The sequence below is a fragment of the Silene latifolia genome, chromosome 10 (genome assembly GCF_048544455.1).
Source record: "Silene latifolia isolate original U9 population chromosome 10, ASM4854445v1, whole genome shotgun sequence".
NCBI classification, from domain to species: domain Eukaryota; kingdom Viridiplantae; phylum Streptophyta; class Magnoliopsida; order Caryophyllales; family Caryophyllaceae; genus Silene; species Silene latifolia.
Genome location: NC_133535.1, coordinates 156,412,384 through 156,431,457, shown reverse-complemented (window position 1 = coordinate 156,431,457; position 19,074 = coordinate 156,412,384). Strand labels below are relative to the sequence as shown.

The following is a 19,074-nucleotide window of genomic DNA, read 5'->3' as shown; positions in this document are numbered from 1 at the left end:
AATTTTATTATCTCATAATTATTATCCCCTTTCTAGATCTAGTAAGGAAAAACTTTAGTCAACCAACTCGTCGCAATCAACCTCATTCCCACTCGAAACAACCTTTAGCCCACTACTTAATCCCTTCGATTCACACATAAAACGATCTAAAATGCAAAGCTTTCATCTCTCTCTTGAAAAGTCCATCTAACTAACAGAAAACTAACCGCTACTTTCTGAACTTCATCATTTTTATATCCCGTAAAGATCAAGTTGACATGACAAAAAAAAAATGCAGGAACTTAGATTTTCTTTGATAACGACATATTGAACATTTTTTTTAGCATTTTGAGAGTTTTTACACTATTTAAATAACAAATGTGCTATTTTGAGTGTTGATCATCGACATATTGAAATAGTATATTGTGGTGTAATTTCCTGTTTTACATTATGACCTTTAATTAGTACTCCCTCCATACCACACCAATGGTAACATTGACTTTTTCACACTTGTCGAGACACGTTTAGCAACGTGAATATCTTTAGTTACACATTATTAAAAATTATAAAAATTTGATATTCTTATAGCATTCATGACGATAAATCAAACAAGATCTCACATGACTATATTTTGTTTTATAGATTAAGAATAATATCGAAGATTCCCTACGACCATAAATAGTGTTAAGATTCCCAATGTTACCATTGGTGTGGTATGAAGGGAGTATATTATAAGAAAATAAAAATTGAGTTTTTTTTTATCTATGAGAAAATTAAAGATCAAACTTTATCTTTATCATATTTATAATTAATATTCTTCACTTAAAATATATAAATTTAAGCAAGTTCAAATAAGTTAGCTAAATGTTATAAATCACAAATCGTATGAAGCAGTATAATAATTTTTTTTATTAATATGAAATAAATTTCATAAACTTCATGAAAATATTAATGCGGTAGAGAACTATAGAAGAGTTGGAAAGTATGTGACCCCTTTTTAGGTTTAATTTTTTTCATTTATTTTTAAATTTTTGCCTAAAGGTGGTTAAAGCATCGTATTATGCATGACGAATATGTCTCACCCTTCCCCAATTCATATCTCTCCCTTAATTATAGTGATGATGTGCTCAATTTACAAAAAAAAAAATTATAGCATCAACAATAATTAGTTTGCTCCATATAATTGAATAGTACCGTTTTTTATGCATGTAAATTTGTCAGAAGAAAAGCTTGAGAGAGACGGTCTTCACTATGTTAGGGAAAGACTACTCTTACCCTTTTATGTGTTTATCATGACTTTTTTTAATGTTGATCGTTGCTTGAATTGAATCTTAACCTTATACATATTTCTATAATAAGTGTATCTAATTTACCTTCAAGCCTCATTCAAAACTATTTTATTACTCGTGGTACCATTTTTACTTTAAATTGTAAAACAATCGCACAATAAAGTTTTTCAAAACATTTACTCATTTGTCATAATATGATATTTCGATTCGCATATTAGCAACAACTTTCTTTATCTTTTAATACTCCTTGAAAAATAGATATCAAACTTTGTACTTATCAATAATTTGTGAATATCTTATTTACATTTTGATTAATATACTTTTATATAATAACAAATGAATGTAAATAATATAATAATAAATTATAAATAGAAGTTGAAGTGTATTGTGAGGGAAATAACTTTAAAATTAGTAGGATAAATACATATGACATTTGAAAAAAAAAACTTCGTATTATGTATAATTAAATATGACATTAGCAATAACAAAAGACGTAGGGGCATATTTCAGCGTTCATTTTACTCTTTACATGAGTAAATTCCATGTAGTACGTATTATGCATGCACATTTGTCACAACCCAATTCGGCCTAGGGCCTTTTAGCCTCATAATACCTCATTTTTTTAATCGGAAGTTGTCATAAAATTGAATATTATAAATATATCAAAGGTTTTTTTCCTTCTAATTTAATAAAAAGTGAACATATACTAATGAATAATTTTTTAGTATTAATAAATTGTAGATAATTAATTTTTTTCGTGTTTCTAATACTCCTAATTATAATAGATAAAATTGTAAAATAATTAATTAATTCTCATTTCTAATAGGAAAATCATATTCCTAATTATAATAGAAAATTTTTAAATAATTATTATCTCCTAACTCTAATAGTATAATTAGGAAAAAAAAGCCTTAATAAATTGTTAATTTATTTCCTATTTCTAATAGAAAAATTGTAAAATAATTAATTAATTCTCTTTTATAATAGGAAAATTATATTCCTAATTATAATATAAAAATTGTAAATAATTAATTATCTCCTAATTCTAATGCTAATAGTATAATTAGAAAAAAAAGCCTCCTTTAGTTATATACTAGTTTGAATGCCCGTGCGTTGCAACGGGGTAATTAACTTATTTATAATGCAAAAAAAACATATAAGGGTTTAATGTTTACATTCTATGTCTAATGATTTGTTTACATATTATTAAAATATCTCTTTCAAAAAAAATAAAAGATTAATATATATGTGGGTTAACTCTTATTTATAATCATATAATCACCCCACCTTATACTAATCTTTCGATGTGGGACAATTCTACTATTTATAAGTAATATATTCACCAAACTTGGATTATTTTTCTGATGTGCGACAATTCTACTATTTATACGTAGTATATCATCAAACCTGAATTGTTTTTCAATGTGGGACAAATAACATACTCAGAATTACACCATCTTTTTTGCACTTAGTTCGACATTCAACCAGATCCCGAATACCGAATACGGTTAATTGTTACTCATTATATCTAATAGTTATATTTAAATTTAATAATATGATCAAGTACTCTCCATTAATATTTGTCGTTGTTTTTCTTCATTTTTTTTATCATAATTGAGATACGGAAATTTCCCGTGGTACCCCTTAATTTTGTCAGATTTTCCATGTTACCCCTACTTTTAAGAATCTGCCTATGGTATCCTTGAAGTTCCCTTTTTTTGCCCATGGTACCCCCTAATATAAAGGCTGTTAAATAGACGTTAAGTTTGATGGCGTGACAATAAAATAACAATTAAAAAATAATACCCCCTTTATTGTTTTATTGGTACGGATATCTCTCTCTTTTAAATGAAAATTTAATTAAGTATATCATTATAATATTGGAAATTTCTCATGGTAACCTTGAACTTTGATAGATTACACATGGTACCCCTAATTTTAAGTTTCTACAAATGGTACCCATGTGTTCACCTTTTTCTTTCCCAGAATACCATTTGACAACTTCCGTCATAACGTCATTGCTCCTATGACTTTTGACGCCTTTTTCTTTTGTTATCTATTACACAAACACTTCATCATCTAATTCTTAAATCCATATTTTATTTAATAAACTAACATTTAATACCTAAATAACAAAACACAAATAACATGGCATGCTCAATTACTCATCTAGTTACTCATAGGAGTAACGACGTTATGAAAAAAGTAAACACAAGGGTATTATATGTACAAACTTAAAATTAGGGGCATTATGTGTAATCTGACAAAATTCGAGGGTACCATGAAAAATTTTCGTTATAATATTGACCATTTTATCGATCTTTCTCCCGCCTAAAAAAATGTTACAACTTTAAAAATTTAACATTTAATTCAAGATTATGTTTAAAGTCTCTTATATAATAAGTATACTTTGAGAGATTCAATATATTTGGGGTGATACCTAAGTTTCAAGGATAAATCCTATTTATAATCATGGGATCACCCCACCTTATGATAATCTTATGATGTGGGACAATTCAACTATTTATACGTAGTATATATTTATCACACCTACATTATTTTTCAATGTGAGACGAATAACATATTTAAAAGTACACCATATTTTTTGAACCTAATTCGACATCCAACCCGATTTAATAATAAACAAATACTATATTATCTATTAATATTCATACGTTTGTTTTTTTTTTATCATAATTAAAATATGTGCAAATGATATGAACCTATACTCTAATGATAGAATTTTTTTTAACACAATTCTAATTATATTATTTAAACGTAGTATATTTACCACACCTATATTATTTTTCAATGTGGGACATATAAAATCTATAGGTAGAAAATATAATGATATAAACTTTTAAGAGCTCTTCAAGACAATACTTAAGAGACTCAAAAGATTTTGGGTTGATGCCTAAGTTCCAAGTATGCCTCCTATTTATAATTATAGAATCACCCACCTTATACTAATCTTTCGATGTGAGACAATTCTACTATTTATATGTAGTATGTTCATCACACCTACTTATTTTTCAATGTGGGACAAAACATACTAAAAAGTACACAATTTTTCATATTAAGAAGTACACCATCTTTAATATGTGCAAATAATATAAAAAAAAATGAAATTTATACTCTAATGATAGCATTTTTTACCACAAAGCTAATTATATTATTTTCATAATTTTTTTAACGATATTTTTTTTGACAAATGAAATGTAAAAGTTTGATATAAAAATTGGAAATATCACTTGAATATAATTTAGGAAATATACATATTATAATAATTAAAAGATTCTCTACTTTATTTTTTTCATCAAAAATTATACTTTCCTAAATTTATTTTTGATGATGTGGACGCTCTCAGATCGCTCGAAAAAACTCTTATATATATATATATATATATATATATATAGATAGATATTGATGATTGATTTGTTGGTCAATCGTTAGCTTTATTGGCCTCTCTCTTTTTACACAAATTTTCATTGAAGACATGACATATCCGTCACAAGCTTGTGACGGATACCACTTTACCTCACAATGTACCCACTTTTTCTCTCTCTACGACACTATTTGTAATACCCCGTATTTTATATTGTTTTTTTAGCCGAGTAATTGTCTGGTCGTATTGATATCGTAGGATCGAGTTATTCGTAAGCTTGTCAAGACGGGTTTAACTGAATGAGATCACGTTAACTAATTCTTTTACCAACCACGCGGACCCATAACATTTACCCACTTACCCAATCACGTTTACCCATGACCCATTTACCATCTAACCTAAAATTTAACCTAATTCTACCCTAACATTACAAACCCTACTCCCTCACCCGCCTACCTCTTTTCAACGGCGCATTTCTCAACCTTCACGCAAATCGAGAGAGGGAGAGTGAGTGTGGGTGTTGACGGCGCAGCAGGGAAGATCTAGGGGTGGTTGTCGACGTCCGGTGGCAACCTTGGTGGCGGCTGTGGCGGTAGGAAAGGTAAGAGCACAACCCTTCTCCTCTTTCTGTCGAGTTATTGGCTGTTGTTTCGTGTCTTATAGGGGCGTTTATGGTGGTTGTTGAAGGGGTATAGGAGTAGAGTGGTGTGAGACGAGTGACTTGGTGGTTGTTGGGGTGGTCTTAGGTGGTGGTATTGGCGGGGAGGCGGCGGCGACAAGGGGGTAGCAAACGGGTTTAAGATGCGAGTTTTAGGTGGGTTAGATGGTTAGGATTGGGGTGGCGCCACCGTGGACTCGGGGAGGTCGAAAACGGCGGCGCCATGTCGCCTGGATTCGTGGTGGCCGACGGCGAGCGGTCGGTGGAGGGTTGGCGAGGGAATAGGTGTTGGTTGCGGTGGTGGTAAGGGAGAGAACGGGGGTGGTTGGTGAGGCACGGCGTTGAACCAGGCCAAAAGACGGCCATGGTTTGACTCGCCGCGGAGTCGACCCCGGTGGGGGTGGTCGTTGGTGGTGGGTCGGTGTGGGGGATTGGGTGGTGGTCGACACGGCCTTGTGGTGGCGCGTGGGAGCGTGGGAACGCGTGTGAAGGGATGGTGGTTGATGACGGGCTATTCGAATTGTTTTGAAACGGGTTTTCATAGCTTAATCGTTATAATTCGTTAATTTATCGTATTCTTAATTAATTAATTTAATTCTCGAGTCTTCTAAATAATTTATTTAATTTAATTCCCGAGTTATTTAAATAATTAAAGACGGGTTTTGAGTCGGGTTGTTAAAAGAGAAAAGTTACTATAACGGGGAAGTTTCCATTTTAAGAAATTCTACTTTAGTAACTTTCTATTTTGGGAAGTTGGGGCAAATACTAATCGGGTTATTTTAGTTATCAGTTGGGCATAAGTTTGGTGTCGGGATTGTATTTCGGGAAAGCTTCTATTTTGGGGATTCTAGATTTCGTAGTTAGTAATTATAAATATTATAATTGTTTTAGGTGACGGATTCGTGAAGGATCGATAATCAGATTCATTGCTTTATTTTAATTTGCTTGAATCGCTTAATTGGATTTCTTTGGCACTTTGAGGTAGGGAAATACACTTGACTTATTATCGTTGTTGTTTAATTGTGTTGACTTGATTCGTGGTTGTTGATTTACGTTATGATTCATATATGGGAAGGTGATTTACTGAATTGATCGTATTGAGTATGATATCACAACATCGGGTAACCGGCATGATTTTATGATTTATCAGTTCAGTGATTATATATATATATATATATATATATATATATATATATATATATATATATATATATATATATATATATATATATATTGTGTTGAATTAATTTCTGTTGAGCATTTCATATGCATTGGAGTTGGAGGATGGTGTAGGGGTGACGATGTTGAGATACGATGTGAGGTGTGATAAGGCCCAGGCGGGTTCTGCAGGACTTGCCCTGGTGTCCTCAGCTGCGAGCTGGCAGATCGGCTACGGTCGATATATATATAGTCTATCGGGGATCGGTATGGCTGGGTTGTCCGGGGTATGAGATATGAGATATGAGTTGAGATGGAGATGGAGGTGACGGAGGAGCATGCATATCATATTTTGTTGTTTTATTGTTTTCCCTACTCAACCTCGTGGTTGACCCTGTGTATTCGTGAACACCTGTGATGACCCAAATATTGGCGAGCAGACTTGACAGGTTAAGAGATAGAACGGGAGCTGGATGGGCGTGAGACACTGGATCAGACGACTTAGTAGCTAGATCATCATCTAGAAGACCTTCACTTTTATTTATGTTAGTTCTTGTAATTTGATGTAAATGAGGTTTGTAAAAGTTAAGTTAAAAATAATCATATAATTTGCCTTGGAGTTTAATTTGTTATTCACTATCTCGGGAAACCGAGATGGTAACAGTTCGGTTTATTAGGGAATGTCTTGCTAAAGGCTCCTTCATAAACCGGGGTGTTACAAAGTGGTATCAGAGCGAACGATCCTCAGGCCTAAACCAATGAACCCAATGAACGTAGGATGTGTCTAAATACAATGAACCCCTGGGAATAAACTGCTAGGAGCTCACAGTGCGGTTAAGAAGGCGCCCTTAATGCGTACTCTTTTACCCTCTCAGTTTTGAACCATGTAACCCGAGAGAAATCGAGTGAATGGGGTAGTTAGAAGGAAAACCTTGGATATAATCGGGTGGATGTACACCTTGAGACCCATGTATTCTAACCATGCCACAGGATAACGTTGCGGTAAGTATTTTGTATGAATGATGACGTGATCATATGATGCTATGGAGATGAGAAATAAAATTCTCGTGTTCAGGTTGATAATCAATGAAGTGTTGGATTGTGGTAGTCGTGAGCGTGAAATTAATTGTGAGTCAATGATATTTACCTAGGTGGATGTTGAATGATGTGCTGATAGTACTATTATGTCTAGTGATATGCGGTTATGTGATCCCAAAGCCATGCTAGTATAGTCTTGTGATAGTAACTAGAAACACTATTGAATTGCATGTTTCTAGTCATAGCAATCGTGATTTAGATGTAAGGAGTAGATCGAGATGCGAAGGGATTCTATGGGATAGATGTTTACGTAAGTACAAAGGGTGAGATTTAAGTTGGGATGGGTTAGTATACATAGTATGTTCATAAGAGCTTGCAACATAGTAAAGAATAACCTAGTGCTGAAACTTGTTTTGTTTGATTTTACTCTTTAATTGACCTTACTGCCATCTCTTTTGTGTTTATTTCCTATGGATGAAAATTTTATGAGAGATAGCCTCTTGAGTTAGTGTTCATTTGGCGTTGGTTTCATGTTTATAGGATATACGGATTAGGAGTAATAAATATTTTAGTGGGCTGTGGTCAGGAAGTTCCTGTGCAGTGATGTTTTGACCAACGATTTTGTAAAAATCCTCAATTAATTTGTATAAATGATTTTTGCATAATTCCAACTCCATCGACCAGAAGGTTCACATACGTTTTCAAATTGATAAGCCACGAAAATTTTTGATGTCTCTATATTAAATGGTAGGTTTTGCAAACTGACCCAAGTTTCGGACCAATTGCTGTCACATACTTGTTTGGACCAACTGAGTTGTAAAATTCTTTAAAAATTGAATTCTTGAACTTTGGACCTCATTCTTTTTATCACGAATCATTAACTCTCTGTATGTTATGAAAAGTAATATAACTCAAGTTTTCGTTGAACGGCTATTTATTCGTGATTTTTGAAAGTTACAACGTGAATCATGACCTGTAAAATGTGCATTCTATGTTAAGTTTTCATACAGTTGTTTGATTAATTCATGAGCCTTAGTAATGTGAAATTATAATGTTTTTATATGAAGATAGTCGCATGCATGTTCAGTAGTTATGTATCTTAACAAGTGATAAAATTAAAACTTAGTTGATAACATTGTTGGCATGATAGTATGAGTAAAATTGAATAGCTTAATTTGATTCTTAATCGAGGGTGAAATATGTTGTACGAGTCCAGTTGTTTGCATATTTTGTGGCATGTTATAATATCTCTGGTGTGTTCATCATATTTGTATAGTGGTCGAGTATACATAAATATAAAACTATATTATCATATCTTGGTAAAATTGGTGGCATTAAACGTCCTAATGTACTCGCATGAATATTTACAATAATTATGTTAAATGTTTACACATGAATGGTAGTAATGATTATGTCTAAATGTTCCCACATGTAGGATGTCATCTGAGTTCTAAGGTCCTTTATGTGAGTCTGTGTGCCTATAGTTATACTTATTGCTTTCATTGCATTAAATTATTTGATTGAACCTAAAACCTATAACATGATAATAAACGATTGTCGTTATTCCTTATTGAATATGTTCGTTATTATATAGTCATAAAACGCTAAAGTGATTCTTGCAATTGTAGCACGACATTTGACATATCTATATTTCCGAGTCGTTGCTATCAATTATAATCTAACGAATATTGTTTATGATAACTATGTTGACAATTATAATGGGATAACCCTTTGATGATCCACATGTTATGTGTATGTTTAAATGATAGTCGTTATAGTTACGTTTAATTGAGCCGCGAGTTGCCTATTTGTTCAAACCGTGCAAACCAGAGAACTTGTTCACCTTGCTAATCTTTTACCATAGATAATGTTTTACAAGTTATATGATGGTATATGTACATGTTTAGGCTAATTATGCGATATCTTTTGTTTTGCTGAAAAGGAGTTATACTAAGTTGCTGGACACGATTGAATGATGTGGTTGCTAAAATGTCAAACACATGTGTGATATGGAAGTAATGTTGTTGTTATCATGGATCATATGTTGTTACTTTTATTGGGAAATATGTTTTCAGAATTTATATCATGCAAACTGGCTAATTCGTGTTGCATGTCTGATGAGTCAAATGGTTTTGATTATGTATTACGTTTTCTATGGTTTCAAAGTTTTAAAGTAGTGCATATGTACCGCATGTTTTAATACTCCTGGTGAGTGATTAGTAGTAGGGCGGAATAAATGCGCATATGGTTCAATTGTTCGGAATTAGTAATAGTTTTGACTTGGGAGAGGAATTTGAGGGGTCAATGTTAGATTGTATACTAGTATACGTGTATCCTTGTGGTTGGTATTTCTAAAGTGGTTGTTCTCTGGTAGATAATGCGAACTGTGATGATCTTGAGTTGACCAAAACCCTTGGTATTACAATAGTTACCCTGAAAACTTGTTATATAACTTTCGCACACTTAAACCTCGTGAATGTATCCCCTATCTTAACACTCTTCTACGGTAGCATCCTTGTGCCTTAAATTGTTTAACTTTCCACTTTGTAGGATGGATCCCTACAATGTACACCCGCGAGACTGTTACATGTCACTTGATGCTGACTTTAATGAGCATTGTGAGAAACCTTGTGCTGCCATGGACAAGTATGGCCGCAATGGGCACCCTGAGTACTTAACTAATACTCAGTTAAGAGCGTATACTCTTATCGATACTATCCCTGACTCTGGCATACTAAAGGACAGCAAACACTTCTACATGAGAGAGTTGTCCACCCATTGCATGAGGTTATGTCGTGACCCCAATTACTGCGGCGGGGCCAGATACCCGCCCGATCATACCTTTGACTTTATATCAGGCGACCTGAGATACGAATTTTACGTTAATGTACCTGATGCCGAAAGTACGAATGAACCACCCATGCCAGACCTTGGGGAAGAGGTGAACCAAGAAAGGAATGACATAGAAGTCACCAGAACCAGAGTAAGCGCGACCTAGGACTGTAGGTTAGGGTTAGTGACACCATGATCGGTCTGTTGTGAAACCGTGTGAACCTTTGGCTCCTTCTTGTTGTTCTTTAGTTTGATGTTGTATTTTAAGTCAAGCATGAGCTAAGTAATAAGTGTTACTTGTTGACAATCAGTTAATTCCATAATAAAACCTTGTTTTCGACGTTAATGTTACTGCACAATCTTTTATCATGTGTTTTTTTTTGTTACATGTTGTTGACAGTGATTTTGTACATAGGGATATGAAAGTTGAAAAGAGGTTACGAGGACGTAACCATGTTTTTAGTTGGGTAGGATTGTAAAATCTCAATGTTTATGTTGCACTTGTTTATAGATTGTGGTTTTGATCAAATTGTAGACCGTGGTTTTGTTCAAGCTGATGTTTCGTTGCGTGGTACCCATACCAATGAGTTCTCTATGTCATGTAATTAAACTACTGGTATGGTGCTCTGATAGTTTGAGGTGAACGATGTTTGCATGAAGTGAGTTCCGGGGCGTAACTTTCTTTTTAGGAGGGTAGAATGTAACATTCCGTTTCACCCGCTTAAGTTCATGAGTTCTTGTACTAGAAAATCTGTTTTGGTAACCACGGCGATGCTTGGAGGTTTGGTAGATGAGCGAACTTCGGGACGAAGTTCATTTTAAGGGGGGAAGACTGTAATACCCCGTATTTTATATTGTTTTTTGAGCTGAGTAATTGTCTGGTCGTATTGATATCGTAGGATCGAGTTATTCGTAAGCTTGTCAAGACGGGTTTAACTGAATGAGATCACGTTAACTAATTCTTTTACCAACCACGCGGACCCATAACATTTACCCACTTACCCAATCACGTTTACCCATGACCCATTTACCATCTAACCTAAAATTTAACCTAATTCTACCCTAACATTACAAACCCTACTCCCTCACCCGCCTACCTCTTTTCAACGGCGCATTTCTCAACCTTCACGCAAATCGAGAGAGGGAGAGTGAGTGTGGGTGTTGACGGCGCAGCAGGGAAGATCTAGAGGTGGTTGTCGACGTCCGGTGGCAACCTTGGTGGCGGCTGTGGCGGCAGGAAAGGTAAGAGCACAACCCTTCTCCTCTTTCTGTCGAGTTATTGGATGTTGTTTCGTGTCTTATAGGGGCGTTTATGGTGGTTGTTGAAGGGGTATAGGAGTAGAGTGGTGTGAGACGAGTGACTTGGTGGTTGTTGGGGTGGTCTTAGGTGGTGGTATTGGCAGGGAGAGGCGGCAGCGACAAGGGGGTAGCAAACGGGTTTAAGATGCGAGTTTCAGGTGGGTTAGATGGTTAGGATTGGGGTGGCGCCACCGTGGACTCGGGGGAGGTCGAAACGGCGGCGCCATGTCGTCTGGATTCGTGGGCTGACGGCGAGCAGGTCAGTGGAGGGTTGGCAGGGAATAGGTGTTGGTTGCGGTGGTGGTAAGGAGAGAACAGGGGGTGGTTGGTGAGGCACGACGTTGAACCAGGCCAAAAGACGGCCATGGTTTGACTCGCCGGCGGGAGTCGACTTGATGGGGGTGGTCGTTGGTGGCTGGGTCAGTGTGGGGGATTGGGCTGGTGGCTGACACGGCCTTGTGGTGGCGCGTGGGAGCGTGGGAACGCGTGTGAAGGGATGGTGGTTGATGACGGGTTATTCGAATTGTTTTGAAACGGGTTTTCATAGCTTAATCGTTATAATTCGTTAATTTATCGTATTCTTAATTAATTAATTTAATTCTCGAGTCTTCTAAATAATTTATTTAATTTAATTCCCGAGTTATTTAAATAATTAAAGACGGGTTTTGAGTCGGGTTGTTAAAAGAGAAAAGTTACTATAACGGGGAAGTTTCCATTTTAAGAAATTCTACTTTAGTAACTTTCTATTTTGGGAAGTTGGGGCAAATATTAATCGGGTTATTTTAGTTATCAGTTGGGCATAAGTTTGGTGTCGGGATTGTATTTCGGGAAAGCTTCTATTTTGGGAGATTTCTAGATTTCGTAGTTAGTAATTATAAATATTATAATTGTTTTAGGTGACGGATTCGTGAAGGATCGATAATCAGATTCATTGCTTTATTTTCTGGACTGCTTGAACTGCTTAATTGGATTTGCTGGCACTTTGAGGTAGGGAAATACACTTGACTTATTATCGTTGTTGTTTAATTGTGTTGACTTGATTCGTGGTTGTTGATTTACGTTATGATTCATATATGGGAAGGTGATTTACTGAATTGATCGTATTGAGTATGATATCACAACATCGGGTAACCGGCATGATTTTATGATTTATCAGTTCAGTGATTATATATATATATATATATATATATATATATATATATATATATATATATATATATATATATATATATATATATATATATATATATATATATTGTGTTGAATTAATTTTCATTGAGCATTTCATATGCATTAGAGTTGGAGGATGGTGTAGGGGTGACGATGTTGAGATACGATGTGAGGTGTGATAAGGCCCGGCGGGTTCGCAGGACTTGCCCTGGTGTCCTCAGTTGCGAGTGGCGGATCGGCTACGGTCGATATATATATAGTCTAGGGGGATCGGTATGGGTGGGTTGTCCGGGTATGAGATATGAGTTGAGATGGAGATGGAGGTGACGGAGGAGCATGCATATCATATTTTGTTGTTTTATTGTTTTCCCTACTCAACCTCGTGGTTGACCCTGTGTATTCGTGAACACCTGTGATGACCCAAATATTGGCGAGCAGACTTGACAGGTTAAGAGATAGAACGGGAGCTGGATGGGCGTGAGACACTGGATCAGACGACTTAGTAGCTAGATCATCATCTAGAAGACCTTCACTTTTATTTATGTTAGTTCTTGTAATTTGATGTAAATGAGGTTTGTAAAAGTTAAGTTAAAAATAATCATATAATTTGCCTTGGAGTTTAATTTGTTATTCACTATCTCGGGAAACCGAGATGGTAACAGTTCGGTTTATTAGGGAATGTCTTGCTAAAGGCTCCTTCATAAACCGGGGTGTTACACTATTCATGTGGTCACCTTTCTCCACTAACCCATTTTGTTACCATTTTATCTCACAAAATATCCGCCACAAATGGTAACCCGTCACAAGGGAGACCAATTGCTCTTTTTATGGGTGTTCGAGCTTGATTGTCCAATTTTCAACTTTGATCAAAATGTCACCTATTTTTGGACCTTTCATTAGGGGTGAGCAAAAATATACGATACGGTTTTATAACACGGATACGATACGGTATACGGTTTGAGTTATACGGATTTCCGTATATACGATACGAAAATCCGTATATACGATACGGTTTTATAAAAACCGTACCGTATCCGGGTCGGGCAAAAACGAAACCGTATATACGGTTTCTGACACGGTTTAAAGTTTTTGTATAAAAAAATTTAAAAAATGCAAAGTTCCTCTTTCAACTCCACTCTTTTAATGTTTTTTACGACTTTTTTTTACTAACTTATCTCAATAAACAAAAATCAGCTCTTTATAAGAGGTGGTCATATTAGAGGTAATTACTAGCTCTTGAATAATTACAATGTTTAATTGGGCATTTGTCACCAAACCGTATCCGTATATACGGATTCCGTATACACGGTTTTTCCGGGTACCCGAAAAGCGTATATACGGTTAAACCGTATCGGATCCGTATAGTGATTTTTGCACTTTTTAAAACCGTATACCCGATACGGTTTTCAAAACCGTATCGGGTACACGGTTTTGCTCACCCCTACCTTTCATGGCATGTTCGTTATTAGCCACATATATGCCTAAATAGATGGTTATTTTATATTTATATAACTGTTTTTTAAATGTGTGTCCTATCGATATAATAATTAGGAAGTAATATGAGGAAAGATTTTCAAGATTATTTCATGAGAAATTAAAAGATGAACTCATTGTTACATTTTTCATAAAATATTCCCATAATATTTCTCTTAAGACTTCTTAATGTGTGCCTTTAGAGCACACACTAGTTTTACACCCGTGCAACATTGCACGGGTATGTTTTTAGAAAAATGTAGTATAATTGATTGTTATTAACAAAACATAAACGATATAATTAGGTTGAATTTATGTGTAAAACATGACCCTCCTATTAACCTGTATACCATACAATTAGAAAATTGGCCAAAGTTTTTAAGCGATCCAACAACGACCAAAACCTATAACTCCCTTAAACAAATTAATAAGCTCCTACAAAGCCGTACTCCATACAATTTCTACGAACATTCCATCTTTCATGTATCAATGACGATAATAAACTTGATGTAATTTATTGTTATTTGATGTAATGTAATATAATATAATAATATAAAAAATTCATAATTTCATAATAAACTACGGAGTATTCATTATTCATAAATAGTTTTAACTTTATTTGTTAATAAATATTTAAGTCGTTAAATTATGATAATTTATTCCGTTAAAATCATAAATCATAAATGTAATATAAATAAATATTTCCGGAAAAATCATACACATAATCATTTACGTACAAAAAGGTACGTACAAAACATCAACAGCGACAATTTTTTTTTTTAAATTAATTCCTTTAATTTATATGGGTACCGCATTTCACAATTTTATTTAAAAATGATGGGGCATATTCTGCACCGCTGACCAAGTCAACATATTGAGCAAGGTCAAAGATATCCACAGCAAAGTCAACGACTTAGACAGCCTAGCCGATGAAGCCCATCGGCCTGTCACCTGGGTCTCGGCCAGGCAACTAGCCAGCCGGGACACATATCCGCGTACTCATATCCAAGACCCCTCGGCCGGCCTGCCATAGGTCCATCGGCCGAGGGTAGAACGGTCTTTCCACCTGCTAGCCACTTGGCCACTTGGCCACTACGTGACAAAAGGTGAAAGTCTATAAATACTCCTCAACCCTCATTGAGGAAAGGATCCACAATTTAACCTAAGAATCACTATTCGTCTGGTAATATCTTCCTTCTCTCTCTACAACACATACTTAGTCAAGCAACAACTTATCTCCCTAAGTTTACTGACTTGAGCGTCGGAGTGAGTACGCTCGGCCAAAGCCGAGCCCTCAGTTTGTTCATCGTTTCAGGAGACCGCAAGGAGGATTCAAGCAAAGACGTCATTCTACAAGCCACGGGTGGTAACAATACTTGCTCTGGAATTACACCCGGAACAATTGGCGCCGTCTGTGGGAAATAGATACTAGAAGCTAGTCACATTCATTCCCAAACAAAGAAAAAAGAAACACACAAAAACCCACCCAAAAAGCTAAGAAGATGTCGAAACAACAAGAGGTATTCGTAACTGACGAAACCGAACTACACCAAGATGATACCTTCCACAATTCTGGAGTTGCGCAGCCCTCCACCGGCGGAGTAATCCAACCGGAATTCAGGATGCCAAATATACCAGATACGCCGCCGCCCGCCGACCAAGTCACCATCATGGGACACGTGGTTGATACGGCAAGACTGAAGCTACTCTTGGACCTAATTGGTAGTACGTCGGCTCACACTGTCACACCGACAAGAGCGGCGGAACCCGTCCAGGAAACCAGGGCCCAAAATGTGACTCCGAGGAACTTGAACGGAGCACTAGGGGAAGCTGACCCTGTCAAGACACCGGAGGAGCCCAAAGTGGTCGTGGTAGACCTAAGTCCTTCTCGCACTCGTGAGAGGACAGCGTCGCCGCGGCACCAAAGAGGCCAGAGAAGTCCGACTCAGCAGAGCCGGAGGAGAAGCCCGAGCCGGAGAAGGAGTCCTTCCCGCTACGAGGAGAGAAGCCGGACTAGGAATGCGAGGAGCCGATCGCCGCGTGTCGTTCGACACATGGTCAGACAGCCCCTCAGTGCCTATGTCCTTGAAACCGCCGTGCCGACCAAGCTTAAGTTGCCGGCGCTCACATACAAAGGGGATAGTGACCCCACCGACCATGCCGAGACCTTTGAGTCGTACATGTCGGTGTGGGAACAACCCGATGAAGTCTGGTGCCGAGTCTTCCCAACGACCTTGCATGGGATGGCTCAAAGTTGGTACAAGGGGCTGCCCGACGGCTCAGATATCTTTATTACGCCGACCTAAGGGACGCCTTTCTAGCCCAGATACTCTTGCAACAAGAGAAGGGCGGTGGAGACATCGGATCTCCCGACTATCGACAGAGGGGGCGAATCTCACGAAGCTATGTGAAGAGGTTCGACGCGAGGTTCAACAGATTCGGGAGATTAATCCCGAATTGGCGCTTTCGATCGATGAAAGGCCTCCCAAGGGGAGACTTAAAGAACGAGCTCATCAAGTACGGAGGCCTGGGCTTGGATGCCGCCAGGAAGATGGCCGACCAGGCCATCAAGGTGGAGGACTATCACAAGACCTGGGTAGGCCCTAGCGAGGCCGAACCCTCAGAAAAGAAGAGCCGCCGGGAGGACAACCCGGACGAAGGACGTCGTGACAATAATCGGTCACGGTCCGGTGAAAGACGCGGTGACAATAATAGGTCACGGTCTGACAAGTCCGCCAGAAATGTAACCCTCGGGCGATGCCGGGGAGTTCGGGGAACGTACTACCGCCAGCCGGTACAAAGATCGCACCCCCCGGTCGTATCGGCCGCCAAGTTTTCGCCCGAGCAAAACGAGGGCCGAAATGGGAAAGGCCCCCAAGCCAAAGGGGGACGGTGACACGAGCCAAGATCTTGTGAGTACCACGGCCACACCGGTCACCTTATCGACAATCGCCGCATCTGAAGAATGCCATTGAAGAGCTGATCCGGAAGGGGAGCCTCGGCAAGTATGTTGCCAAAGGCCAAAAAACTGACGCCGGTGGTTCAGACAAGAAATCCGTCTTTGAACGGATAGGAGTGATCCATGTTGTCATCGGGGGCAACGAGAATGGTGGGTCCGCTCATGGGCACAAACGGCACCTGAACGACCTGTATCAGGCCATTAACTTTGTGCCCAACACAGCGGCCCCCGCTTCCAACATCTCCGACATGACTATTGGGAAGAAGGACTACGCGGGAGTCATCGCCCCTCACAGCGACCCACTTGTAGTCCACTTGGACGTATCTAACCACCTGATCAAGAGTTGCCTGATTGACACAGGCGCCTACACGAACATCATGTTCAGGGAGTGCTTTCTCAACCTAGGTCTCAAGGTTGAAAACTTAAGCCCCTGCACCAATCCACTGTACAGCTTTTCCGGGGCCGGCCTGGTACCCCTGGGATCAATCAGACTGCCGGTGATGTTCGGCAAGGGGTATGCGGCCAAGAATGTCCTAGCTGAGTTCGTGGTCATTGACGGCTCGTCCGCCTACAACGTTCTCATAGGTCGAGTCACGCTAAGCGAGGCTGACGCAGTGATGTCCATCCGGGCCCTGACACTGATGTATGTCTCGGACCGGGGGGAAGCGCATAAGCTCGTCTCCAAGGACGAAGTGGTCAATGTCCAGATATCTGCCAGAGGATGCAACATGCAATCCCTCAAAGTGGCAAAGAAATCAGAGAAGGGAAAAAGCCCATCCTTACAACAGGAGGGCAACTTCATGGATGCGACCGACGGCTAACTAGGGAGGGTGTGCCTTTGATAAGCCATTAGGACACTGACAATCTCGGGAAAAACTATGTATGGCGGCGGAGGTGTCCAAGACAACTGTGGGCACCCCGACGCATGTTTATATCTAATGAAGAATCGTCCAAGTTTTCCATCAAAGTGTTCATTTTTCCCATAGTCGCTATCAAGAGGTAGACGCCGGCTCACACTGTCACACCGACAAGAGCGGTAGTCACCATCAAGAAACAGGCGCCGTCGCAGTCACCCCAAGTAGTAGACGCTACGGCAGTCACCCCAAGAGGTAGACGCCGCAGCAGTCACTCCAAGTGGTAGACGCCACGGTAGTCGCTATCAAGAGGCAGACGCCGGCTCACACTGTCACACCAACAAGAGCGGTAGTCACCATCAAGAAACAAAGGCGTCGTCGCAGTCACCCCAAGTAGTAGACGCTACGGCAGTCACCCCAAGAGGTAGACGCCGCAGCAGTCACTCCAAGTGGTAGACGCCACGATAGTCGCTATCAAGAGGCAGACGCCGGCTCACACTGTCACACCGACAAGAGCGGTAGTCACCATCAAGAAACAGACGCCGGCTCACACTGTCACACCGACAAGAGCGGTAGTCACCATCAAGAAAAAGCGCGTCGCATCACCCCAGTAGTAGACGCTACGGCAGTCACCCCAAGAGGTAGACGCCGCAGCAGTCACTCCAAGTGGTAGACGCCACGGTAGTCGCTATCAAGAGGCAGACGCCGGCTCACACTGTCACACCGACAAGAGCGGCAGTCATCGTCAAGAAACAGACGCCGGCTCACACTGTCACACCGACAAGAGCGGTAGTCACCATCAAGAAACAGGCGCCGTCGCAGTCACCCCAAGTAGTAGACGCTACGGCAGTCACCCCAAGAGGTAGACGCCGCAGCAGTCACTCCAAGTAGTAGACGCCACGGTAGTCGCTATCAAGAGACAGACGCCGGCTCACACTGTCAAACCGACAAGAGCGACAGTCATCGTCAAGAAACAGACG

At 38.7% G+C, this 19,074-nt stretch overlaps 1 protein-coding gene across 1 annotated transcript in view; it reads left to right on the top strand.

Annotated features, from left to right (window-relative positions):
* LOC141606506 (F-box protein At5g52880) overlaps positions 1-19,074 on the top strand; it is a 67,552-nt gene that overhangs the window by 30,380 nt on the left and 18,098 nt on the right. The gene's annotated exons all lie outside the window — the stretch shown is intronic.